Source organism: Temnothorax longispinosus, chromosome 12, assembly GCF_030848805.1.
Source record: "Temnothorax longispinosus isolate EJ_2023e chromosome 12, Tlon_JGU_v1, whole genome shotgun sequence".
Classification (NCBI taxonomy): Eukaryota; Metazoa; Arthropoda; class Insecta; order Hymenoptera; family Formicidae; genus Temnothorax; species Temnothorax longispinosus.
The window spans coordinates 3,116,761-3,144,135 of NC_092369.1; the positions used below are offsets into that span (position 1 = coordinate 3,116,761).

General features: G+C 42.8%; 2 protein-coding genes across 3 annotated transcripts in view; one reads left to right on the top strand and one right to left on the bottom strand.

Annotated features, from left to right (window-relative positions):
• Window positions 1–23,946, bottom strand: part of LOC139822650 (uncharacterized) — an 83,368-nt gene extending 59,422 nt beyond the window's left edge. The window contains exon 1 of the mRNA XM_071794565.1: window positions 23,843–23,946. The gene's annotated coding sequence lies outside the window, so the exon portion shown is untranslated. The remainder of the gene's footprint in view (window positions 1–23,842) is intronic.
• LOC139822648 (gustatory receptor for sugar taste 43a-like) overlaps window positions 1–27,375 on the top strand; it is a 215,015-nt gene that overhangs the window by 26,885 nt on the left and 160,755 nt on the right. The gene's annotated exons all lie outside the window — the stretch shown is intronic.

Here is a 27,375-nt window from a genome sequence, read left to right on the forward strand (position 1 = left end):
ACGTGGAGACACAAGGAGCGGCGACAGGTAAGGATGGTGAGTCGAGATGGCGCTGAGGTGAAGGCCGAGGCGGCGCTGGGCTACAAGATGACGGGCGACTGGTAGCAAAGGTTGGTAGGACTGAGTGGAGAGGGCGACAATAGAGAGAAGGGCGGGTTGGCAACGGGATCGACGGACAGATAGAGAGATCGAGAGATCGAAGGAGGGGGTCGATGGATCGAAGTGAAGGAAACGCACATGGTGGTAGTAGAGAAGGTAGGTCGTAAGGAGAGTAGAACAGCAGAGGAAAGCAAGCGGAGAACATTGAAAGATTTGGTTGTGATAGGGGAGAAAGTTAAGGTGGAAGCGATAGAGGTAAGTGCGATAGAGCGGAGGGTGTGAGGAGGGCGTGAGGGGGAAACAGAGGAAGGAAGACGAGAAGAAATAATTGCAAATGAGAAAGTTAACCTGCATGTGTTTTTGTAGATAGCCCGGGATGGAAGGAAGATGCATAGTGGAGAAGGAGGTGGTGGAGAAGGTAGTGGAGGAGAAAATGAAGAGGGTGCTAAAGGAGATGGAGGAATGGAAGGAGGAGGTAAAAAGTCTGAAAGGAAGGATAGAAAGAATGGAGCTAGGAGGGGGAAAAAGAAAGAGGGAAGAGTGTGAGGAGAGTAAAGGTAAGACGGGGAAGAGGAAATGGTGGATAGGAGAGGAAGAGAGAAGCGAAGAGGAAACGAAGAAGAGGAATGATATAATAAGGATTGAGGAGAGGTGGGTAGGAGAGGAATCAAGTTTGGAGAAGGTGAGGGAGCTTTTTGAGGAGAGCCTGAGGGTGAAGGCGGAGGTAAGAGAGGTGAGGGTGGTAGGTTCGAAGGGGGATTGGGTAACGTTGTTGGTTAGGCTGGGGAATGAGGAGGAGAAGTTGAGGGTGATAGAGGCAAGAAGGAAAGCGGAAAGTAGGTTAAGAGTAAAGATAGACGAGGACAGGTCGGTGGAGGAGAGGATAAGAGAGAGAGTGGAGTGGGAAGGGAGAGTAGGAGGGAGGGTGGAGGTGAGCAGGAGGGAGAGGGTGCCGGAGGAGAACAGGAGTGTGAAGATGACGGAAGAGGAGGAGATTTCGAAGGAGATGGAGGACAAGCTCCTCATGGGCCCGGAAGACGAGCAACAGATCCATGACTTGAAGTAGACAGGAAGGAAGAACAGAGACAGGATGAGGCGGAAAGAGGCGAACGGGGAGGCGAAAGAAGAGGGAACGGTTAAGGGAAGGGAAATAGATTATTGTGAGGTCGCATAAGGCCAGGAAAGGAAGGAGGGGGTTTGATACTTTTTGTAAAATTGTTGTTAAAACAGAATGTATAAGAGGTGTTTGTGAGAGGTTTGGGAACGTTCCTCGTAAAAAAACGCCTTGTAAACCCTGCGGGGATACACAATAAACGGACATACATACATTGTAATTCGTTACTTCTGTAACTATTAATTCTCTATTTGCACGCCACGTACCGCGCTTGACTCGTATCGCCGTCTTTTAATTAATTTATTGACATATTTATAAGTTTAAAATGTACGTATTATGTCATAACTATTTATAAAATATTTATTATTAATTGTATAATAGAATTTTTATTTGTGTTTATACATATACATACGTTTTACGTTTATTCCTAAAACGTCGCGTATACTACACAAGACAGGAAACATTAACACAGATTGTGCGTTACATAAGACAAAGACTTAAGGCATAAAACACTGCCTTAAGGTTATAAGACAGCCTTTCTGCTTAGGTTTTAACGCGTAACCGCGTAACCAATTAGAAGCGTTTTGCATTTTCGATTACGCATATTCACGCTTCTAATTGGTTACACGGTTACGCATTACGCGGAAAATACATACCATGGGGCTCCAGCCTTACATATAATACAACGGATGTTATAAGAGAGTCGGTACAAAAGTAATGCCTCCTAATTTTTTTCTTTTGAATTTGGCGGCATAGAAAATTTTGCGTTTCTTTGAGTTGCTACTTAAAGTCTCTAATTGCATTATGTTGAGTAGTGTTGCGATCAGTTACGTTAGTGTGTCACACAAACAGTTCAAATTGTGTATTTAGATATGCGTAATAGAGGGCGGTGATTGAATTTCTTATTGGGAAAAAAGTGAGTTCTATTGAAATCCATTCGGATTTCAGAAATAGTGTTATCATAAACATTTTTGAGACGCGAATAATTTTTAATGACTGCATTTGCGTTCAACAGAAAAAACGACTAATCTTTTTAAATGGTTGGACCTTGCCTTCAGTTTTTCCAAGTGCAGAAACCAATCATAGTAAAGAATTATTGAGCACTTATTGGCTCCGCCCCAGCAAACACGGATATATAACTGTTATATTATCATGATATAACGAGATATAACACGCAATATATATCACGAATGTACCAGGTTATGTATACATTAGTAGTAATTTCCTACTCATATGTATTGCAGTTATATAACGTTAATGTAACAGATAGATAACATGTAATATAATCTTCAAAGAAGTTACCAAATGATTATATAACATATAACATAATGTATATAAATTGATAAAAAATTATATAACTGTAATTTGAATTACAGAATTGTGTTAGATAACTGTTACATTTCTTATTTTACTAAACAATTATATATTAAATTAAAAATAAAAATTTTAATTTTTGCATACTTATTACAAATGTGAATATCATATAAATATCAAATTGTTTTTTTAAATTAATTTCAAATAAAACTAATTAAAATTTTGATTAGTTTTGCTTGAAATTAATTACAAAAAACAATTTGATATTTATATATTCACATTTGTAACAAGTATGTAACAGTTAAAATTATTAGAACCATTATATTATTCTAAATTAAGTAATAAACAACAGTAAATAAGGCTTTCATATTTTATATATGTATATAGGGGAGACCGGGGCTATGTGTCCACACTTTACGCTTTTTTCAAGTTTACTAAAAAGCTAATGAAGATATTTGGTTAAAATTTTAATGGTATAACCTTTCAATCTTGCTATTAAAAAAAAAAAAAACATAATTAGAATCGTTGATCTTTTAACATTTGAGGCGAATTTTTTAAGTGGACAAGTCAAGCGTAAATAGATAGCCCTATATGCGGAGCTATCTGTCCACATGCGAGAGGCTATCTGTCCACATAATAAAAAACACATTATTTATATTAATTTCTATACTTATTTATAATATTATTTATTATTAATATATAATATAAATAGTAATAAAATTTAAAAAAAAATAATTTTTTTTATGCCGGGTGAATATCGGAAATCAGTGTCCTTTAGTATTAAGAAGACTGCAATCTTAAGTTTAGTGTCTCATGGTTAGAGGATATTCCTCTAGATTTTAAAATATCTTCTTGAGACCGTATTTCAGAGGAAAATCCTCTAAAATCAAGCGGGAGCCACTAAATGACAGAATACAGGCTATTTTCCTGTAATATTTTCCTGTAATCCGAGCGTATAGTACGAAAATATTACAGTATATTACAATACTTCAGTCTGTAATTTCGTGTAATACTTTTATGTAGTTCCTGTAATATAATTTTCTGTAATCCGCTGTAGTTTCTTTCCGTAAGGGCTGCTACGCAGATTGTATCCCAGCAAACACACAATACACCCAGTAAGCAATTTGCTGTCAAATTGCTTACTGGGTGTATTCTGTGTTTGCTGGGATGCCATCTGATAACAAATAACACCGTTATTATTATAAAAACAATGGAAAAAAAAATATCGCAGGTGCCACAGTCACACTTACGGTTCAGACACTTGTTTTAAAGACAATAAAAAAATCCGATTTTTTTTCACTGAAACTACGTTCTAGTCACACTACGGGTCAATCTGACCCCCATTCGTGCACGATGTTTCCGCAACCGCTGTCATACAAATACCGACGCTTTAATCAAATAACTAACGATCTCTACCGATAGAGGATACTTCAAACTCTTGGTAGATGGCGAGCCAAACTCCATTTTAAGCCAGGCACTTACCGACATTTAGCTTCAAACTTGGAGGACAGTCCCAGCACCCACTGGTCTAAACCAGGAGTGCTGGCACTGTCTCCTTGTAGAAATATTCCCCACTAACCTAAGTTTTCCATATAAGTACATCTCCATCTAATGTCTAATAAATGAGCACATTTTGATTGTAAACAAATTAAAAAAGATTATTAAGCTATAAGTACGAAAGATAATGGAAACATATCCATTTCTCTATGATTACATTGCAACCTCTAATTCTCAATCATGCCATAGTAAAAAAAATCCTATTGCATTAAAAAATAAAAAAATAACTACGCCGATACATTGATGATATAACTCAAGCGAAAATTTCTTCATTATATATGATCTCACAAACTCGACAAGCAGATCTATAACGAAACAATATAGATAACAATCATTTTAAGTAACATAATGAAAAACGAGCATTTAAAACGTTCTTTAATTTATTATAACTCGTCTCGAAATTTAGACAACCATTTACATTTTATAAGCAATATTTTATAAGCTGTAAGCTGCAAATGCTTCGACACTAGTGGAACTCTGTCCTTATTTGATTTCTATTATATTTCGAGAGAACATAAGAAACACGAACTCCTGAAACATATATTGAAAAGATACCGAGTAATGTAGCTGCAAGCGGTTGAGCCGGCGTTACCTTATCCTGCACCTTTCTATGATGCATAGGTACTCTATGTAGCTGAACTCTAAATGCCAGATTCGCGTCGTGCATTAAACTGTTTGCATATTGGTCCTCCGCAATGTAGCTTAGTATCAAGAAGCACAGCTTCACATTACTCATTATAGCCTCCGTTCGAATTACTTGCATAACTATCGAACTGTAATGCAAATGCAGATATCTCACAATTGTTAAGCAGCGAATTATCAATAATTTTATAATAATTTATATTATATTCTCACCAATACTGCAGGAAGGTTGCTAGTAGATTGAACGGCTAAGCCATTATTGTCGAAATTCTGGACACAAGAAGAAGTGCCTGCGAGTAATAATCATGATCTTACTCCTGACGAGCAAAGATGTGAAGAATATTTCAAGACCACTTTTTCGCGGGACTCAACAGGTCGATACACGGTTCGAATTCTCACGAGATCACAACTATCAACGTCTGTATCATCAGTTTATGACCGAATATCGAGAACTCAATCACATGACGAAAGCTTCATCGGTTTCCAGTCAGCACACGCAATATTACTTGCCACATCACGGAATGCTCAGACCAGACTGTGCAACTACAAAATTACGGGTGGTATTTAATGGCTCGAGTGCATCTACATCCGGCCGCTCACTTAATGATCTCATGCACACGGGAGCCAAGTTGCATTTAGACATCACCGATGTTTTGCTCTGGATTCGACAATTTCGACATTTAGTTGCCATTGACATCACCAAAATGTATAGGCAAATCAACGTACATAAAAATGACTGAAATTTACAACGGGTTCTCTGGATAGACGAACAGCTCAATGAAGTGCCATATTATCTAACAACGGTTACGTATGGTACCAAGGCTGCCCCGTTCTTAGCAGTACGAACACTGCTGCAACTCGTGGAGGATGAAGGCCACAATTTTCCCCTTGCAGTGCCGTCAATTCTTCAAAGTCGATATGTCGACGACACTTTTGGAGGCGCTGAAACTGTCCAGCAGGTAATAAAAATTTCATTGCAGCTAAAGAATTTGTGCATGGCGGGCGGTTTTCCATTAGCCAAGTGGCACGCGACTTATCCAGATGTGCTCACTGCGATTCAAGCAGAAAAAGACCAGGGCTCACAAATTGCATTTGACGATTGCGTAACCAAAATACTCGGATTAAGATGGCGTCCTCAAGAAGATTCATTCAACATTCTCAACAAAGATCTCGTCGCACACCTCACTAAACGCCTCGTTTTGTCTGAAGTGGCTCAGATATTCGATCCACTGGGCTTTGCATCACCAGTAGTGATCAAGGCGAAGATGCTCTTGCAGGAGCTTTGGCTTCATAAGCTCCAATGGGATAAACCACTGCCATCCCAGCTCTCATCACGGTGGCTCATCATCAGAAAAGAACTCACAAGCTTGAGCAAGCTCTCAATACCTCGGTAGTACAATACATGGAGCACCTCGTCAGTGGAATTTCATGGCTTTTCTGATGCTTCTCAACTGGCAATGGCTGTAGTCGTATTTATCACCGTCCACGGCTCTAATGGCGCCATGATTTCATTGGTGTGCTCCAAAACTAAGGTAGCACCTCTCAAACGGCTCACCATCCCGAGACTTGAACTCACCGCAGCACTGCTGCTCTCAAGGCTCATGCAATACGTTCAAGCCACCTTGAAGTTGAACGTTACAGCAACTCATCTGTAGACGGACTCTGTTGTGACACTCACGTGGATCAAATCTCATGCATCGCGCTGGAAGGATTTTGTGAGAAACCGAGTTGTTCAGATCCAAGATCTCACTCCAGACGCACACTGGAGATACGTACCTGGCACTTCCAACCCAGCCGACTGCGCATCACGAGATTTAACTACTGCTCAACTCCAAGGCCACTTATTATGATGGACGGGACCACCGTGAATACTCACACCTGAAGCATGGCCATCTCAACCCGCGCTTTCGGACGAGTTGAGCGGTCATGAGGCTCGTCCTGGCATTGCTCTATATGCAGCTGCATTTCAGTCGAACTATCATTGGGACTATCATTGGGACCTCATATACAGGTACTCAACCCTCAATAAATTATTGAGAATAACAGCTCTCTGTTTCAGGTCCATCTCTCTCTTGAGAAAGTACCGAGACAAGTCGCCGGACTTGCACTCAGCTTTGGAGAAGGCCAGACTTTTCTAGATCAAGGCTACTCAAGCGGCATACTTCACGCACGAGATCAAGATGCTCACGACCAACTCGAGATTGCCAACTGCTCACGCATTCAGTCGATTGACTGCGTACATAGACGCTCACAGAATCATCCAAGTTGGCGGCCGCCTCAATCAATCATCATTAGATCAAGACAACAAACATCAAGTAATTTTACCTCGCCACTCACGGTTCTCAACCTTAATCATTGCTCACGCCCATCTGCGCACCCTGCATGGAGGAACTCAGCTGACGTTGGCTCATGTCAGGCAACGATACTGGATCATTGGCGGACGGGCTCCAGTGAAGTCTCACATCTTGCGGTGTGTCGTGTGTGCTCGGCAGAGGGGGATCCGTGCTCATCAACTGATGGGCCAACTACCTCTCTCTCGGGAGCGCCGTCACGTCCGTTTGCTCATACCGGAGTCGACTATGCCGGACTCCATACCCGACTATACCGATCACCATCAAAACATGGAAGGGACGAGGTGCGAAAACGTACAAGGGATGGATCTGTGTATTCATCTGCTTCTCCACCTCCGCAATTCACCTCGAAGTGGTGAGTGACTACTTATCGGAAGGATTCATAGCAGCCTACCGAAGATTCTCATCGAGAAGGGGAATTGTTCAAACTTTGTACTCGGACTGCGAAACAACTTTTATTGGAACAGACGCAGCGCTAAAAAAAATGTTCATTCAGGGTTCTCAAGAACATCAACGGATCGCTCAAGCTTTGCAACTTGATCACACCAGATGGGAGTTCAACCCACCAGGCGCTCCACACATGGGGGCAAGTGGGAAGCGGTGGTAAAATCCGTAAAGTTCCATTTAAGACGGACTGTCAGGAGACTCTGCTCACCACGGAAGAACTCACAACGTTGCTCACGCAAATTGAAGCCATTCTCAACTCACGGCCTTTGGAACCATTGAGTGACGACCCTGAAGACGTCTCAGCGCTCACACCAGGTCACTTTCTCATTGGAGGTCCAATCACTACTATACCCGAGCCATCTCTGATGGACCTGGCAATCTCTCGATTATCTCGTTGGCAGTTCATCCAGCAGCGTGTTCAGCATTTTTGCACACAATGGTCGGGTCATTATCTACAACGCCAGCAGGCAATATCCAAGTGGCATCATCCTAACAACAGCATCAAGGTGGGTTCTATTGCGCTGATCACCGACAAACGCTCTCCACCGTGCAAGTGGCCACTCGCCAGAGTAACGGCATTGCACTTCGGCAAGGATGAACTCACTAGGGTGGTTACCCTTAAGACGGCCACCACGATACTCACTCTGCCAATTGCTAAGCTTGCTGTGCTACCCGTCTCATCAGAATAAAGGATCAAGAATAAGGGATCATCAACAGGGTTGCTGATGGCGGGCGGAATGTTCGAGATTCCGTTATCGCGGTGCGCCATTTCTTCAAATGGCAGCATCGATCGGCACCGTTATCCTGGATCCTCGCGGCAGCTGGCGCAAGCTCAGGCGCGCTGATCGGCAGCATCATCCTCGCGATTTTCAACATTTTCGTTCGCCACTCGCTGGCCGCTGAGTGACCAGGCGTACTTACGTGCTCTGGATAATTCAAAGTTCTTGTGAAGACGCATGTAAGTGCTCATTTGAAGCGACTCAACCTGCAGAGACACACTATTAAAGTGTAAAAAAGACCACTCATTAATCTCAGGTGCATCAACACGACGGACCAGGATTTTACACGTGCGCGAGTGCCGAACGCCACGTGGTTCAACGGCTCAAGGGCAACTCACGTAACGAGGAAAGCGATTAATATAATTGCTTCTCGAGTGCACGCACTATTACATTGACTTCTCATTTTGAGAAAGACTGCTCATCATTCTAAGGTCAGACTGTACATATTTTGTTGCTCATTAAAGACGGCTCAGACTGTGCTCTGAGTTACACTTTAACTAAACGAATAATTAATCAACACCGTCCACGCGCGTCCCTCTCATCCCGCTTCCATCGCCGGGATTAATCAGCGATTTCGCAAACACTTGTATTCTTAGGTCTTTTCTACTCCTATTTCATATATAATTCTTTAAAATTTGATTGATCAGTTCTCGTGTTACACACATTTGAAATTTCGGAGAATTTGTACATACATAGAAACTCTATAAAGCTAGGTCTAATCAACCAAATCTTATAGAATTATATATGAAATAGGGGTAGAAAAGACTGAAGAATATAATAGAATTAGAAAAGTTGCCAATAATTAGTACTAAATTGTCAAAAAACATCAATTTGTGAAAAGTCTCAATTATTGAGACTTGAGATGTAGCCTTTAAAGGTTAAAATTTTAAAATATTGGCAATTTAATTCTTTTGTATTTTTCAGTTTTTTCTACTCCTATTTTATATATAATTCGTTAAGATTTGGTTGATAAGAAATTTCGGTAAAGGCACATACACACATACACACATACACACATACACACACCACAGGGAGAGCCTGAAATCCTTACGTGGCGCGTCCCCAGATGGCGAATAGGGGAATGCTCGCTAGATATAGCGGGTAGGAGGGAAACTAAAAATACCTCCGTGGACCAAACAGGATAAGGGAAGGAACCCTGAACAATAAACCAAAGATGAACAGTCAGAAGCAAGGAGATATGATTACGGTGCAGGGACTTGGAAACCCAGTACTGGCGCCTGAAGGAAGTGAGAAAGCGGGCTCCCAGGCGTCGTTAGCCAGCGACCGCAGAACTGCAAAGGTGGAACACTTGGCCTCTGCAGTCCAAAATGCATCAAGTGAACGTGGAAAGAGAGCTCTCAACAGGCTTGGTGAGAAGATAAGTGAGCTGCTTAAGTATATCAAAGGTAAAAACAATGTACATGGAAAAATCCGTAGACTAGCTCACGCTATTTGGCAACGCTTATGATCTGTCTTGCAAGGAGAATGGTTGTCCTGATCAATTGGAAGTGGAAGGAAAAGAGATCAAATCCTCGATCATGCAAACGACCCCTTTGCTCAAACAGAATAAGGAGGACAAGGAGAAGCAGCTGAGTCTGACGGGTAAAATCGATAGTAAGCAACTCCGGAATAAAGGAACCCCAAGGACCCTAAAGAAAGGGAGGGATACACCGCCATCAAGCGAGCGGAAAAAGAAGAAGGAAAAGATAGAAGGCGATAGAGCTACCGAGATGACGCCACGGACACAGTTTAAAAAAAACGGGACAAAACCACCCGAACCCGGAGAAGTTTTAGGCTTCCAAGTGGTACAAGCCAGAAGGGAAAAGAAAGGGAAGAGAAAGAAAGAGCCCCCGAAACTCAGGAAAAGGCCGGCGCTGCCAGATGCTCTCATTATACAAAAGAGAGGCGAGGCTACAACCTATGCTCAGATACTGAGCAAAGTGAAAAATAAACCTTCGCTCAAAGAGCTGGGCAAGACAGTCGTCAAAATCCGGAGAACGGTGAATGACGATCTGCTGTTAGAACTGGACAAGACCACTGAGCAAACAACTGACTTCAATTCAATTCAATTCAATAGTTTACTTTATATAAACAGGTATATAATAATTTATATAAACAGGTCACAAACATTTTACATTTTTATATTCATGGCGTTTTACAGGGACGTGCCCAACTCTTTACATATTCCCGTGACCCAGCCTGGCCGTATGCGACCTCACATCTCATTTCCCTTCCCTTCGTTTTCCGTCCGGCACTCTTCTGTCCATCTCCTTCTGCTTCCCATCATTCCGCACCTCTCTGTCTCCCTCCTTTCTGTCGCTGCTCTTCCCTTTCCTTTCCGGATCTCTCCCTCCTCGTGCTCAATGACTTCCTTTCTTTTTATTCTACCTTCACTCTGAAACATAACTGTATTAATCCTACTATCTTATTTCCTTCTCCTCCTCCCCTCCCTTTCCTTTACTGTTTCTTTCTCTATCAACCTTCCTCTCTCACTTCTATTATACATTCCTCTTACTCTCCCTTCTTCCTGTCGTCACATCTTTATCCGTATTCATTACAGACTCTCCTCCATCCGCTCGTTATCTCGTCCTCCGCGATCTTCCTTGGTCTCCTGTCTTCCTCCTCTCTCCTTTCTTTTCTCCTTTCTTTCTCCTCTCTTTCTTTTCGACTTATTCCTACTCTCTTCACTGTCATCCCTCTTCCTTTTCCGTTCTCCTCCCTTCATCTTGTCTCATTTCTTCTATCGCTTTTATCCAATCCTTTCCCTCTTTTTTTCCCAAACCTTGCAATCCTACTCCACCTTGCTTCCTCCCAGCCCTTTTTCAGGTATTCCGGGATTCCGTCTTTCCTTACAATCTTATACCACCAGTTTTATCCTGAGCCCATGATCTTTTTTATCCTTTCTTGTTTTTTCTTTAATTTCTTTCATTTCTTCCAGACATTTCCTCGCTATTCCCCTTTCTTTGCCTTCTTCCAGTTTTCTTTTAAATTTCCATGCTCTTACTTGCTCCGCTTCTCATCTTCTCTCTCTCAACTTTATCTCTCACCATATACCCCGGCGTCTTTCAATTTAATCCAAATACCCATTTGAGGTATCTCTCCTGTATACCTTCTACCTCCTTCTTTTCTTTCTATCCCTATATTTCCGCCCCGTATCCCATTACTGTCCATATCAAGGTGTCGTATAACCAGATCCTTCTTTTCCAATCCTTTTTCCACCATTTTTTTTCTATCCCCCAACTTTCCCTCATTACTCTCGTCGCCTTCCTTCTTCTCTGTCTAATGTGCGCTTCTGTCCCCCATTTTCCTTCAGTGTATATCCAAGATATTTGAATTCCTTAACTTCCTCTAGTTTCTTTCCTTTCCATCTCCAGTCATACTTCTTCTTCCTTCCTCCGCCCTTTCTGAATCTCATTACTTTTTTCTTTGCTCGATGTTAATCCCTTCCTGTCCAGGTATCCCTCCAACCTGCTTATCATCGATCTCATGTCCTGTTCTTCCTTCGCCATCAACACTATGTCATTCGCATACATTAACGTGTAAATCTTTTCCCCTCTCAGCTTCACGCCTTCCCATCCTCCCTTCTTCAAATAATTCTCCAAATCCGCGATTAACAGGTTAAAGAGTATCGGGCTTAGTAGGCACCCTTGTCTCACGCCCTTTGCCATCCAGAATGTTCCTCCACTCTCTCTCTCTATATTCTTACCCTTCGTTTCTCTCAATACCTCTTTTACCCTATCTATTAGTCCCTGCCTTATATATACTTCTCTCTCTATCATCGCCCTAATTAATACTTCTTTGTTCACTGAGTCGAACGCCGCTTTCAAATCTATGTATACTACTGTCATCTTTCCTTTCTCCTTTCCCAGTTGTCTGTTTACCAAGTAGTTCAGTGCGAATATTTGGTCCATCGTCCCCATTCTTTTTCTAAATCCTGCTTGATTGTCGAATCAAATTCTTCTTTTCTACTTTTTTCCTTATTTTTTCCGCTAGTATTGCTGCATATATCTTATACATCGAGGCCATAATTGTAATTATTCCTCTATAGTCTTTCACCTCTCGCCCTTTTTTCTTTATTATAGGAATTATTTCCCCTCCCTTCCATTGCTCCGGCCAGCCTTCCCCTCTCCATACTCGTTTACATATTTCTTATATTCATTTCACCATTTCTTCTCCTCCTTCCCACGCCTCGATCGGTATCCCATCATTGCCTATTGCTTTTCCTGTTTTCAATTTCTTTATTACATTTTTTACCTCCTCCACTATCTCTTCCTCTTTTTGCTTGTCCCTTTACCCTTCTCCTTTTACTACTCTAGTCTCCACCCCACCCATTAACTCCATGAAGTACTCCTTCCACTCTTCGAGCTTTATCTCTTCGTTTATCCTCTTCCTTCTCTTTTTTACTCTGCCTATCAGCTCTCATACCTTTCCTTCCGTTCTCGTTTCCCCTATCTCTTTTATCATTCTATCCAGCCTATCCTTTTCCTCTTTTTTCTTTCTTTCGCACATTTCTCTAAACTCCCTCCTTCCTTCTCTGTACCTTTCCACCTCTCTTTTTCCTTTCTTCCATTTTCTTAATTCTCTCCTCACTTCTCTCTTTCTCTCCCTGCATTCCTCATCCCACCACCTTCTCTTCTGTTCTTGTTAGCCGTTCTCCCATCCTCATTTTCATTCTCCTTATTACTTATCTTATGTTCGACATTCCTTCTTCTATCTCTTTTGTAGCTCCCTTTTTCCTCCTTCTATCATAACTAGTTTCTCTCTAAATTGCGTTCTTCCCTCTTTGCTCCATATTCCTCTTCTTCTTATTCTTTCTCCCTCTTTCCTTCTCTGCTTTCTCTTTGGGTTACCTTTCACCCAAACTATTAGTGGATGATGGTCTACTCTTTCTTCTACTTCCACTTTTTTTCTAACCTCTTTTTTTCCTATAACGTAATCTATAACTGTCTCACCTCTCCCTCTTGTATATGTAAATTCACCTTCTTCATCTCCTTTCACGCCTCCATTTAATATCATCCATCCTCTTTTCTCTATGAATTCCAGTAGCTTTCTACCGTCCCTATTTATTTTCTTGTCTCTTGATCTACTCTTTCTTTTTTCTACTCCTCCCTCGTCCTCCTTATCCCATCCTCCTTCCTCTCCCGTTCTAGCATTAAAGTCTTCACCTATTACAGTCCTTACTCTCTTTTCCCCCTTCTTCATCCAATCTTTCAAACCTTCTAGCTTCTTGTCTATATTTTTCCTTCATTTTCTTCCAGCCTTCTTTCTTCATTTACCTCTTCTATCCTTTTTCGTGTACCTAATAGCATGCCTCCACTCGCCCTGCCTTTTCTGTTTGTCCTGGTCGCTATCTGCACTCTCCATCTATATTCGCTTGGGATCTTCTCTTTCACTTTTTCTCATTCCCTCTCATGCAACCATGTCTTCATCATTATCACCACGTCCCATTCTTTTATCCCTTCCCAGAACTCCTTATCCTTATTTGCTACACCCGCCACGTTCCAGAAGGCTACTTTCAAGGTCTCCTTCTCCCTCCTGTTTTTCCTTCTCTCTCTCTCTCTCTCTCCCCCTCTCCCCCTCTCTCCATATTCCTTATCCTCCTCTCTGACTTTTCTTCCTACGTTCTCTTCCTCCTCCTCCTTTTTACCTTCATTGTCCTCTTCAACATCATGTTCTGGATTACATTCATCCTCTACTTTTTTTATATCCTTCCCTATATCTTCATCCTCTCTTCTTTCCCCGCATTTCCTCTTTTTTCTTTCCCTCCAACATCATCTTTTCCTTCTCTCCCCCACTCTCGCTTCTTATATTTCTCTTTTCGTCCTTTAATACTCTTTTTTCATCATCCCATCTCCACCATACGTTTCCTATTCTTATCCTCCCTGTTTTAATCCACGCTCTTCTTCCCTCTCTTTCCTCCCTTCTCGCTATCTCTCTCAATTTCCAGTTCACTTTTCTTTTTTCCTATGTTAGATCTTCCGTAATTCTCTCCTTTCTACTCTTCAAACTTTTCTTCTTCTCCATCACCTCCCACTTTTATTCCTCGTTTTCCAATTTCAGTAGTACCATTTCCCTTTTCTCTTCTGCATCCCCCTCTATTCTCTTTACTTCTATTGCCTTTACTTTAACCCCTAATCCCTCCAATAACTTTTCTGCCTCCTCCCTCCTTCCACCTTCTCTTATCTCCAACCCCCTTATCACAATGTTCATTCTTCTTTCCTCCTTCTCCTTCCTTTCCAGTCTTCTCTCTACCGCTCTCATTCTCTCCTCCACCTCCTCTTTTCCGTTTTGTACCTCCCACTTTTTCTCCTCCTTTCGTCCTTCTACTTTCTCCTCCAACCTTTTTAACCTTTCCTCCATTTTTTCCTTCTCCTTTTTTAGTTCCTCCATTTCCTCTCTCCATCTCTTCTCCTGCTCTCTGAATTCTTTTCTCATTTTCTCCATCTCATCTCTCATCCTCTTTCCTTGCTCCTTGAAACCCTCTCTTAGCTCTTCTCTCATGATCTTAAAAAAATCCTCTCACTTCGCTAATTACCTCCCTCAACTCCTTCTCACCTATTTCTGTTTCCGATTTAGGCGACCTTGCTGTCTTATTGCTTCTCTTTCCCCCGCTCTTATCTAATTTATTTCTCTTCCTTTTCCATAGATCATCTAAATTTCCCATGCTTCCACTTCTACCTCTTTCCTTTACTTTATTTATAATCCCTTTCTTTCCCTCCATCCCGCTTTCTTTCTCTCCGCTCATCTCTACCTGTTTTTCGGCTCACTTCTTTTTCTATATACGCTACACTTTATGCCCGGCTTCGCGCCGCCGACCGCGTCTCGGCTCTCCCGTCGCGTCGCACCTCTACTCCAGTTATAGTTCGTGTCGTACCCGTCACCTGTGCCTTGCTACTTTCCTTTCCTTTATCTCTTTTACCTGTTTTTCCACTTCTCCTTCTTCTCACCTCCTCACTCTCTCACCTCCACTCTCCCTCACTCGCTCGCTCTCGCCTTCTCTACCAGTACCGGAAACGGAAGTCGCAAACAACTGACTTACAGTCTGCAAATCAACTGTACTAGGCGACGATGCGGTAGTCCAAGCCCGCATTGAGAAGGTCAAGGTGGATATCAAGAGACGTTGATGAAATCGTTACCAAAGGATGTCTTTGATGCACTGACTCAGAGAATCGAAGGAGCGCAAGGAATGATAGATATCAATTCCATCAAGTCGCTGAGGCAAGCATATGGTGGCACCCAAACTACCGCGGTGAGCTTGCCGATGCAATTGGCCCAAAAAGTCATGGCACTCAGGGGGATCCGTATCGGGTGGGTGATGTGTCGCATCAGAGAAAGAATGAAGCTCACGAAGTGCTTTAAATGCTGGCAATATGGGCACTTGTCACGGGATTATAAGAGTCCGACGGACAGATCGAAAAGTTGCATCAACTGTGAGGATAACGGTTACAAAGCCAAGGAATGCATCAAACAGGCTAACTGCGTGCTGTGAAAGGCTGAAAAGAACTGCAACAGTCAGCACGCAACTGGAGGTGGTGAGTGCCCGGTCTTCCAAAGGGCGTACAAAGCAATGGTTGGAAAGTAATGAAGATATTACAACTCAACCTCATCACTATGAAGTAGCGCAGGAGTTACTAGCGCAGTCTATCAGAGAACACAAGGTTGATGTGGCCATCCTCTCGGAACAGTATGGGAATCCGGACGATCAGTTCTGGGTGCATGACAGATTTGCTAGAGCAGCAATTTGGAACTGTGGCCGACTGACTATGCAGGAAAAGATGACCAGACTGGAATCAGCGTTTGTATGGGCAAGAATAGCGGGAATATACTACTATAGCTGTTATGCCCCACCAAATGAGCCTTTAGAAGATTTCAAGAACTTCTTAGACATACTTGTTAACGACGCTAAGGGTCGGAGCTCGGTGATGATAACTGGCGACTTCAATGCCTGGGCAACTGAATGGGGCTGGCCCGAGACTAACAACCGAAGATCTGCGTTATTAGAAGCTTTCTCGCAGCTGGAAATTGTCCTCCTTAATAGCGGGAAGTCGCTGACATTCCGGAGAGCGGGCACGAGGTCTATCGTCGATCTGACATTCGTGAGTAGCCGCCTTGGAAAAACAGGATTCAGATGGGAGGTGAGCGAACACTATACTGGTAGTGATCACCAAGCTATTCTATTGGAGATACTCAACGAACCTTAGGAACAAAGCTTAAGATGAAGTCCATCACAATCGGTTGGGAAGCGAGCGCTTTTGATCGGGAAGCGTTTCTTAGTGCCATGGATGACATGGCGATATCAAATGGTAACGCAGAAGCCAAAGCTGAGCACGTCCTGAGATTGATGACAGAAGCTTGTGACATCTCCATCCCCAGGAGAACAACATCTAATCAACGACCACCAGTACTAATGGGATAAGGAAATTGCCCAGCTGCGCGGGAACTGTCTCCGAGCAAGGCGGCGGTGTTAGCGAGCCAGGGGAATAAGCACCTATGACGAGTTGAAGGAGCAATTTAAGGAGACTCGTCATAAGCTTAGAGCGGCAATAAAAGCAAAAAAAAAATGCTGGCTAGAGTTATGTAGTGAAGTAAACCAGGATCTGTGGGAAAGAGCGCACAAGATAGTCATGAAAAAGCTGAAAAGTCTCTTCACGCAGACTCCTACGTGCCTTAAATTGATGCACAAGATTGTCACCGGACTGTTTCCGCAACAACGAAAAGCTGCAACAGTTGAGGCAATGATGACTCCTGAAGGAGAAACCATACCGCCGATAACAGTGGAGGAATTTTTGATAGCATGCAACAAGGGAAACAGCAAAGCCCCAGAGCCGGACGGTATTCCAAACACCGCCCTGAAAGCAGCGATTCAAGCAAAACCGGATATCTTTGTGGACATGTATAATGCTTGACTCACCGAAGGGAAGTTCCCAGAATGCTGGAAAAGGCAGAGATTGGTTTTGCTTCCCAAAGGGAAAAAACCCCCATTGGAGCCTTCAGCTTATCGACCGCTGTGCATGCTTGACACAGCCGGTAAGATACTAGAACGTGTCATTTACAATAGACTGGAGAGAGCCGTGGACGAAGTCGATAGCTTGGCGAAACATTAATATGGCTGCAGGAAAGCATACTCGACAGTGGACGCCATCAAAGTCGTTGTTGACACAGCGCGACAGGCGATACATGGCAAGAGATGGAAAAGAGGGTCCAAGAAGTACTGTGCTATCGTCACTTTGGACGTCAAGAACGCGTTCAACTCCGCTCGCTGGGACTGTATTGAGGACAGACTGCGAGATCTGGGGATTCCGGTGTATCTGAGGCGTATACTGGCTAGTTATCTAAGTGCCAGAGTTCTGAGATATGACACAGACGACGGTCCTAAGGATTACATCGTCACAGGGGGGGGGGGTCGCGCAAGGATCAGTCCTTGGCCCTCTACTGTGGAACATCATGTATGATGTGATACTTCGGCTTAAAACCTCAGAAGAAGTGAAAATAGTTGGATTTGCTGATGATATAGCGGTAGTGATTGTCGGAAAATTCCTTGAGGAAGTGGAACGAAAAGGGAATGAGACTGTCGCGATCATCTGGAAGTGTCTAGCATCAATTGGTCTCTTCATGCATAGCTGGCTGATCATAAGACGGAATCAGTTCTCATCACTGAAAGAAAGAAGAGAAAAACTATCACCCTTATGGTCAGCGATCATGAGATCAAGTCCCAACCGTCCATTAGATACCTAGGAGTGAAGATCGATGCTAAGCTAACGTTTAAAGATCACCTTGACTATGTCAGCGGTAAAGCTGCGAATGTCAACACCGCACTTATGCGCATAATGCCAAACATTGGAGGACCCAAAAATAGCAGGAGGCTTCTGTTGGCGACAGTCGTCACCGTACTTCTGTTGGCGACAGTGCTATATGGAGCGCCCATTTGGGCTGAAGCTATAAAGGTCAAGGCATACAGAAGGAAATTGGAGTCAATCCAACGATTGAGTGCTCTGCGGACTGCTAGCGCATTCCGTACGGATTTCTATCTCACACAGATGCTGACCGGACATGGATGTTTTCAGGCATATTTTCACCGGTTCAAGATTGTTGACGACCCAAACTGTCCCGACTGTCGTGTGCCCGAGGATGCGGAACATGTGTTCTTTTACTGTCCTCGCTTCCTTGAAGATCGAGCCCGATTGGATATGATGATGGGAGAACGACTGGAGCATGGGAACATCACGCGGCTCATGATGTCGAAGAAAGAAAGATGAAATGCAGTCGGTAACTTTGTAGCAAAAGTATTAAAGGAGCTGCGATGCCTGGATTGTGAGAGAAGAGGATCTTGATATCGACATAATGGGAAGATTGACTGAACCCCTAAACCCACATCGGGAAAGGAGGATGTAGGTTAAAACGAAAGAAGAGGAAAGGCATAAGCCATTATCTCCCTACGAAGTAATGATCACTTACGCTGTAAAGTGGTCCCGTGGGGAGAGTTTGATGAACCACAGGGAGATGGTTTTAGTGGGTAAGAATCTCCACACTACCAGGCAGTACGGACTGCCGGTGTCTATAAAGATCTCCACCTGCCCTCGGAAAAAAACACACACATACATACTGTTGCGCTGCGCTCCGCTAATCTCAAGCACTCGCGTTCGCGCCGCGCACTCCCGGACTCGCGTAAGAAAGACAAGACTCGTTTATAAAAGGAACTCAGGTTTATTATAGATCTCTATACAAGAATGCGTATCTGAAGGAGAACTCGTCCGAACGTTCCGAGTCTCCCCGTAAATCTGACAGTCGAAGTAGTAAATCAATAAATCAATATTCCGTAGTCAAGGGACGCGCTTCAGCACGAAGCTTCCGCGGAGCGGTCAGCGAAGCCAAGTTCAGCCCACAAACGGGTGTCCAGCACGGGCGCAACAATACATACGGACATTTTTAAAAATTGCGATTTTTCGACGTTTTAGAACATTCTGAACACATTGGCAGCGGCAAAAAAATTTTTTTTACGAAAACAAAGCTTCCTTTATGAGGAATAAAAATGGATGTCGGGGGATTTGCCATACATCGTCGGAGTCACGAGATGGTACGTAAATTGTACTTAATAGCAGTATCGAAAATTTATCATTAATTACTCTTTTTTTATTGCTTAATATATGCATCATTTTGCATCAAACTGAGCACACAACTCACACTCCTAACGCTGAAGCAGTTGAGACAAAGCGCGTTGTTGCAAAATTACGGAAGAAGGCGGTGACAAGCAAGGAAGCATCATCGTCGTTAGTGGCGTTCGTGCTGGGTACAGTGTCTCCTGTTGTTGCACAATTACCGAGTGCTGAGTCATTGAGTCGGACTGTCCGAGGAATTCGTCAAAGGAACAATCCTTTACCGCCTAATCCAAGGAAGAACACATTGTATGCAATATCAGATCAATTTCAAAAGACATTGAAGAGCGTGAAATTCTTGTTATTCGACTCTGAAGATATTAACAACAGACTGCTTATATTTGCTACGGAGGATAATCTGCAGGTGTTGCGAGGATGTGACATATGGTATTGTAATGGTACTATTAAAGTAGTGCCAGAAATATTCGACCAACTGTACACCATACATAGGGAGGTGAATGGCAAAGTTGTGCCTTTTGTATATGCGTTATGCCCTAATCGACGCAAGAGAACATATCAAACTCTGTTGCGGGTTCTAAAGGATTCCCGGGGTGGCTCCAAGCAATGTAATGTCGGATTTTGAGATGGCATTTTTAAAGGCCGTTACTATAAAATTTTCCGAGTGTGTTACCAGGGTGTTTATTCCATTTCGGTCAAGCACTTTGGCGTAGTATACAAAATCACGACCTTGCGTCATTGTACCGCGAGAGCAACCGCGTAGCTCGTAATTTGCGAATGTTATTCGCATTGGCATTCGTTCCTCCCTGCGATGTAACTTATGCGTACGATACTTTGCTGCAGTCGAACTTTTTCACGGATAATGAGAATGGTTTGAGAAGTTTTCTCGATTATTTTGAGCAGACTTGGGTTGGCGTGTTAAGTCGTCGTAAAGTACGACGCGGCGCAATGTTTGATATTTCTTTGTGGAACCACTACTCCTCAGTGATGATGGCTGTTGCTCGTAATAACAATGCAGTGGAAGGATGGCACCATGCACTAAATCGGAGAGCAAATAGTTCGCATCTTGTACTGTAAAAAATTATTGAATTGCTTCAAGCAGAGCAGGGTCTCGTCACATTGCGCGCGCGAATGCTCACGCTGCTGCGAATAATAGAAACAAGTGCTACAAAGACAACAATGCGCGATTGAAGAGTCTCGTTGCAGCCTACAGCCGAGAGGATGTGTTACAATGTTTGAAGAATGTTGCTGCCAATCTATTGTTATAAAAATTTATTATGAATTATGTGTTAATTATCTTTGTTGTTAGTTACAACGACTTTATTAATTTATTTGCGCTTTGTTAAATGTGTAAAAAATCTTGAGGATTGTTGCTGCCAATCTGTTGTTATAAACATTTATTATGAATTATGTGTTAATTATCTTTGTTGTTAGTTACGACGACTTTATTAATTTATTTGCGTTTTGTTGAATGTGTAAAAAATCTTGAGGACTGTTGCTGTCAATTTGTCGTTATAAATATGAATTATGAATTATGTATTTATTATCTTTGTTTTTAGTTACGACGATTTTATTAATTTATTTGCGCTTTGTTGGATGGACATTTCACGCGTGGAAAGTTGTGGCACCTCGTTTTGTGTGGAAAGTGTATGCAGTAGATTTTGCCCCCCTGCGGGGGGCTCCACTATCATTAAACTAGACACATAGTGTGCCTTGCAAAGTACATGCGTGGGCTTGCAAAAAGTTTTATAGCAAAGATAGATGCAAATTGTTGTATTTTCAGATAGGGCTATTTTTTGGAGAAATTTTTTGCCAGGGAGATTTTTTCGGGGGAAATTTTTTGATGAGGAGATTTTTTCCGGGAACTGATTTTCAGGAGATTTTTTCCGGGGAACAAAACGTTGGTTACGCCCCGCGGCCCCTACCGCTGATTGTCAACGCGGTTCCTCTTTCCCGCGGACCCCTTGCCCTAGAACACGGATCCCTTCCCTCTCACCGAGGATTCTTCGCCCTAGAGCGCGGATCCCCCCTCATCCCGCGGAACCCTCGCTCTAGGACGCGGATTTCCTCTCTCCCCGCGGACCTCTCGCCTACCGGACATGGAGCACCCCGCGCCGCGGAACCCCCCTTTCCGCTCCCCTCTCGGAGCCTGGGTTAAAACCCGCCTACCTACCCTACTAAGGTATTTGTAACGTGTTCCGTACATAAATGTTTAATTATTTATAATTTCATAAAGGGGCTAGCGAACAAAGCTCGTTCTTAGTGCTTATAATTATATATTACAAAATTCCAATTTACAACTGTTTTTAATGTTCCAACGATAGCTGTATTTCAGTTCGATATTTATCGGTTTTAAATTGGAATTTATATGTATATTCGTCGTTTGTAATATATAATTATAAGCACTAAGAATGAGCTTTGTTCGCTAGCCCTTTTATAAAATTATTTATATCATGCGAACATGACAAAACTAATTATTTAATTATTTATAAAAATAAAAATATTTAATGACAATTTAGCGGAAGGTACGATTTTAGCATATTTCTTCTATAGAGACGCTAAGAGAGGCACAGCATGACATGCGGCTCGGCCGTCGAGCCTCGAGCGGCGAATATTGGCGTAACTTACTGCATCCATGCATATGTTATGGTCAAAGCCCAAAACGCGCGCGGCATTTCTAGGATTGGCTGGTCAATTTTGCGAAATAACTGGTCAATCCTGTGAAATGTCCAAGCGTCTTGATTAAAACAGTTTCTAGGAATAGGCTAGCAGTTAGATTAGTTTTAGGGGGAGCTCCGCCGCATAAAAAAACCGCCCCTTCTCCACCTATTTGTGTATTGTCTATACACACATCAGCAATTAAATTACTACAAAATTTTGACCAAGACGCTTGGCCATTCGGCAGAATTGATCAGCCAATTCTAGGATTGCCTGCGTTTCGGACTTTAACCATATCACATACACTTTTCCACACAACAGTTGGTTTAGGTTAGGTTAGGTTGGTTTTTCCTCCCCGTAAGGGAGGGCGGAATCTACTATATCCACGCACGCACTTTTCCACCCACACAACAATTAGTTATCTTCCTTCTAATGTTATTCTCAATCCATACAGTAGGATATAATGTGAGACACACAGTGAGTTTTATGATTGTCAGGTTAAAATCTAGAAAACTATAGAAAACCCGAAGATAGGACATCGATAAATAATCTCTAGATATCGTGACAAAATCATCTGCAAAACTCCATCCTATCGAAGGGGTGGTCTATTCGAAAGAACATCCCTTTTCTGTTTTATTACAACAATGTAGCTGTTATATTATTGTATTTGCTGGGTTGTACCTATAATGGTAAAAGTACGTTTAAATAGATTTTTTCATATTCTCAAAGGATCCCCCACCATTCTTATAGGAAAATGTTTTTCTGCGGATTTACCTATGTAAACCTGGCATCCGACTTTCGAAAAATTAATTTTTTTACGGAAAACGTTAGCATTTTGTTTGTAGTTGTTTGTAGTAACAAAAATTTTGTTTGTAGTTCAATACATTAAGAATTATAAAAATATAAAAAATTACTTGCACCCCACTTTAAGATATTTCAAATCCGCTTGCGCCATTTTTTTCAGAATCGTTTGTAGTTGTTTGTAGTGCTTTTCGTTTCGTTTGTAGTTGAACCGTTTAAAAGTTACAACAATTAAAAAAAAATAAATAAAACCTAACTTTGTCATTTGTCGAGATATCCCAAATCCGCTTGCGCTATCTTCTTCAGAATCGTTTGTAGTTGTTTGTAGTGATTTCTTTTTTGTTTGCATTGTTTTATAGTTATGATATTTTTGCAATGTACAAGAAGTGTAACTTTGCTAATTTTGGAGATATTTTAAAACTAATTGCGCGACTCGATGTAGAATCGTTTGTAGTTGTTCGTAATAATTTTCGTTTCGTTTTGTTTAAAATATCTCCAAAATTGGCAAAGTTATACTGCTTGTTTATTGTAAAAATATAATAACTTTTGAACGGTGCAACTACAAACGAAAAGAAAAGCACTACAAACAACTACAAACAATTCTGAAGACGATGGCGCAAGCGGATTTAAGATATCAGTAGATGAACAATGTTAATTCTAGCTCATAGAAGTGCCCGTCGGGGGGCGGAGTGAGAAAACGGAACGCGCGGGGAATGAAGCGGTGGGAGAGGGAATGGCGTCGGCAGAGGGGCACCGCGCCGCTTTACTTTCCTCCCTAGGGAGGAAAGTAGAAGCGATCACGTGTTCGCTGCCCCAACGCTATCCTAACCTCACTAACCGCTCTTTCCGCGCGTCTCGCTTCCTCACCCCGCCCACCCGACGGGCACTCCCATGAGGTATGCAATGAAACAGGTCCTCTGCACTTCGCGAAAAACCCAAAAACATCCAAAAATATTGTTTATCACATACCCGTGTCACTCGTCGTCGTCGTCGTCGTCGTCGTCGCCGACACTCGCGGTGGCACATTTTCGCGAACGATGTCCGCGCGCCGCGACGCATCGATATTCGCGCGGACCACTGATGAAAAAAAAAAATTCACTTCGCGACAACATCGCGATGACACTCGACGGCGACGATGTTTTCCCGCGGACTGCGAAAATTCGCCGCTCTTGCGTATCGCCGCGGGGTCACGGGTTACGCCGGCCGCGATAGCGACGCGCGATGTTGTTTTCCCGTCGTCGTCGCGGCATCGGTCATCGCCCGCAACGAGGTCACGAGGTTATTCACGCAATTGAAAATAGATGAGAGAAAATAATTAAACGCGTATATTTTGAGAGGAATAAATAGTATCGTACATGAAATCATTCTGTACTCTGTACTCTGTTATTGAATTACAATTTACCGAGTAACGATAATAATTGCGCGCGCAATTATGCGCGCGAGCGACATTGCCGGTAGGGTGGAAATAAACGGCGCGTTTCTCTTCTCGTCTTTGAATAATTAAGCGGAAATAGATATCGCGACTCGGTTGGAAGGTCGCAGTAAGTCTACAAAAATCTAAGCGGGAATATACAAACGTCTAGTTTAAACCTCACATTTAATTAATAGTGTGTAATCTAGGAAAAACAGGAACTAAGTTCAAAGATGAATCCATTTCCGTCTAGTTTAAACCTCTTAATTAATACGGTAATCTAAGAAAAACAGGAAGCAAGTTCAAATATCAATCCATTTCACACCTTTTACCGTAAAAATGATTTCTCTCATCAGGTATATATTCCGAAAGGATTTGACACATCTAGCATCGAAAGTTAACGAAGCAGAATTTGCACCAGCGAAAACTTTTAACAAACGTAAGAGAGAAATATAATAATTTATTTTATTTTATGTTTACACATTTTAAAAAATAGTATACTTTTACAGAAAATATGAGACCACCGGTAGAACCGCTGGAAGTCGACGGGGTCCTCCCCGAACAATATAATGAAGATTACAGCCCGTATGAAACATTAAATAGGTATTACTGTGATCGGAATACTACCGTTTTACACATGGGTAGTACACCCGCGGCAGCGAGTGTGCGAATCGTGTTATCATCATAGCCTTCGTCGTAATCTTAGGCCAAACTACGAATTCCATCAATCCTGGCACGCGATTATGAATGAATTGTATGGATTGAACATGAGAGTAAAAATTGAATGCAGGGAGTGTGAACGTGTGTTATGCGTGATCAAACCAGCCAACCAGTGTCGAGCCTGTATCGGCAAGTGGTTGGATGCCGACGTAGTATTGCAAAGATTCAACAATATCGCTCGAAATTATGAATTACCGCTATATGTAGAGTGAAAATTATATGTATACAGAATTACCGTTATATATAGAGTGAAAATTATATGTATACAGTAATTGTAATGAATAAAAAATGTAATATGTATATGTATACAGTAATTGTAATATTAAAATTTATAGGTATTCGCTATTAAGAAATACATATATTTTAAGCTTATACTAAGATAAATAAAAAAATGTAATATGTAAAAAATTGTTTCAAACTCGAAGGACCAGACACTCATCGGTGTCAGAAGCTAGACTAGCTTCAATGTGGTGCGGGTTAGGGAGGTTCGCGCTCCGTTTAGGTGCGCGATAGGATCGTAGGATCGCGGAACGGGCAAGTTCAGTCAATTTGATTCTTGTTATTTGTACTGTGAGAAGTCTTTATTTGCTGCGGTGTCACAAACATGGTTCACGTGAACACCACATGGATAGCACTTGTTATGCGAATGGCCGTGTCGAACGGTGACACGGCGGATTTACACCAACATGGCCGATCACGGCACACGGCGCACGAGGCGCTTATAGAAATGATCGCGGAATGTCTCGCACGCGGTAGAATGGCCGACCGCGGCAGATTACGCGCACGTGGTATCGGAGTTCCTCTCGCGAAAAAGGACGACCGATACGGCGCAGATCACTCGCATTCGCACGATTGTACTTAAACTCTCGCGAAGGGTGACGGCCGAGCGCGGCGCAGATCACTCGCAGTCGGCGAGATTGCACTTGAACTTTGAACTGTCGCGAGGGGTGACGGCTGAAGGCAGCGCAGGTCACTCGCAACCCGCGAAATTGCACTTGTCTCTCGCGAGAGATGACGGCCGAGCGCGACGCAGATCACTCGCAACTCGCGAGATTGCACTTGAACTCTCCCGAAGGGTGACGGCCGAGACGGGTGCGCGTGAACTCGCCCAATCCGGAACAAAAATACATTAATTTTTAATTACAACACGGCTGTCTTATTTATCCATGAGTCATTCTCAACCACTTCACATATTTAAGTTAAAGTACATTTAAAAAATATCGAACTGTGGTAAATAAAAAACATCATTTCTATAATACAATAAAATTTCTCGAGAAACACACAGCGTTACAGAGTGTCGAGACGCGCGCGCCGTTCCGTCCACCAATCGTGCAACTTGCACACGTTCTCCATGGCGCAGTTTTTCGCGTGGCGCCTGCAGAGGAAAGATCGGATCGCGCCGAGGGTTTCCAGTCGACCGATGTCCTCGTATTTAACGTCCATCGACTCGATCTTAACGTTGAATTCATCGACTGCGTCGCCGAGAATCTCCTCCAGCCATCTTTTCTTTTCAGCGCTTTTCACATAAACGAGCTTGAGCGTCTCGCAGTTCAACCCGTCGCACACGGCGCGTCGGATGATCGTTCTCGCCCGAACTTAATTCACCTCTCCATCGTTCTATTTGAAACCATGATGATTCGCCGTCAACCAGCACGCCCGCGATTTTTCCGCTCTTGTTAGAAGATCCTACGCCAATGGCGCGCGAAACACGTGGTGAATTAGTTCCTTTCCGTTTCTGAGCACGGCCACTTCTTTAACTGTGAACTTTTCGCGGATAACGAATCCCTGCAGATCCACGAATATCGGTACGTCATGGTCGACGGACATCGTCTCTCTGTACGGTCAGTCGCTCCCCCCACTCTGTTTCAATCTGTCGCTTATCAGGATTTTGTCAGACGTTCTTCTTCCTCTTTTACACGATTTTACGGACTATGTTAGTCAGCGGATTGTACTCGATCACGCGATCGTGGATGATGAGACAGTAGGCCGTCGTATTGGAATCTATATTACGTTTGCAATCAAACTCTATGCGAACGTCTATGGTGGCGCTTTTGACGGATTTGTTCTGACGAGAACAGTCGATGACCACGAACGGGCCCCATTTGTCGAATTCTTTCATCGTTAGGAGCGCGTTCTCTCGCTCGCATCCGTAATACGACTTTCGAAATTTTGCGTACATCTCGTACAGTATGGCCGTTCTACGCTTCTCAAAATCCAAGTTCATATCGTCGTAGGGATAAAAATCTGAATTAAGGTACAGTTTCACATTGGTGAGATTACCGTCATCGAACTCGGAGGCGTGTTTCAATAAGTTGTTGGACCTCCCGGTTTGCAGCGCGAAAATGACGTATCGCGGTTTCTCAAGCTGCGT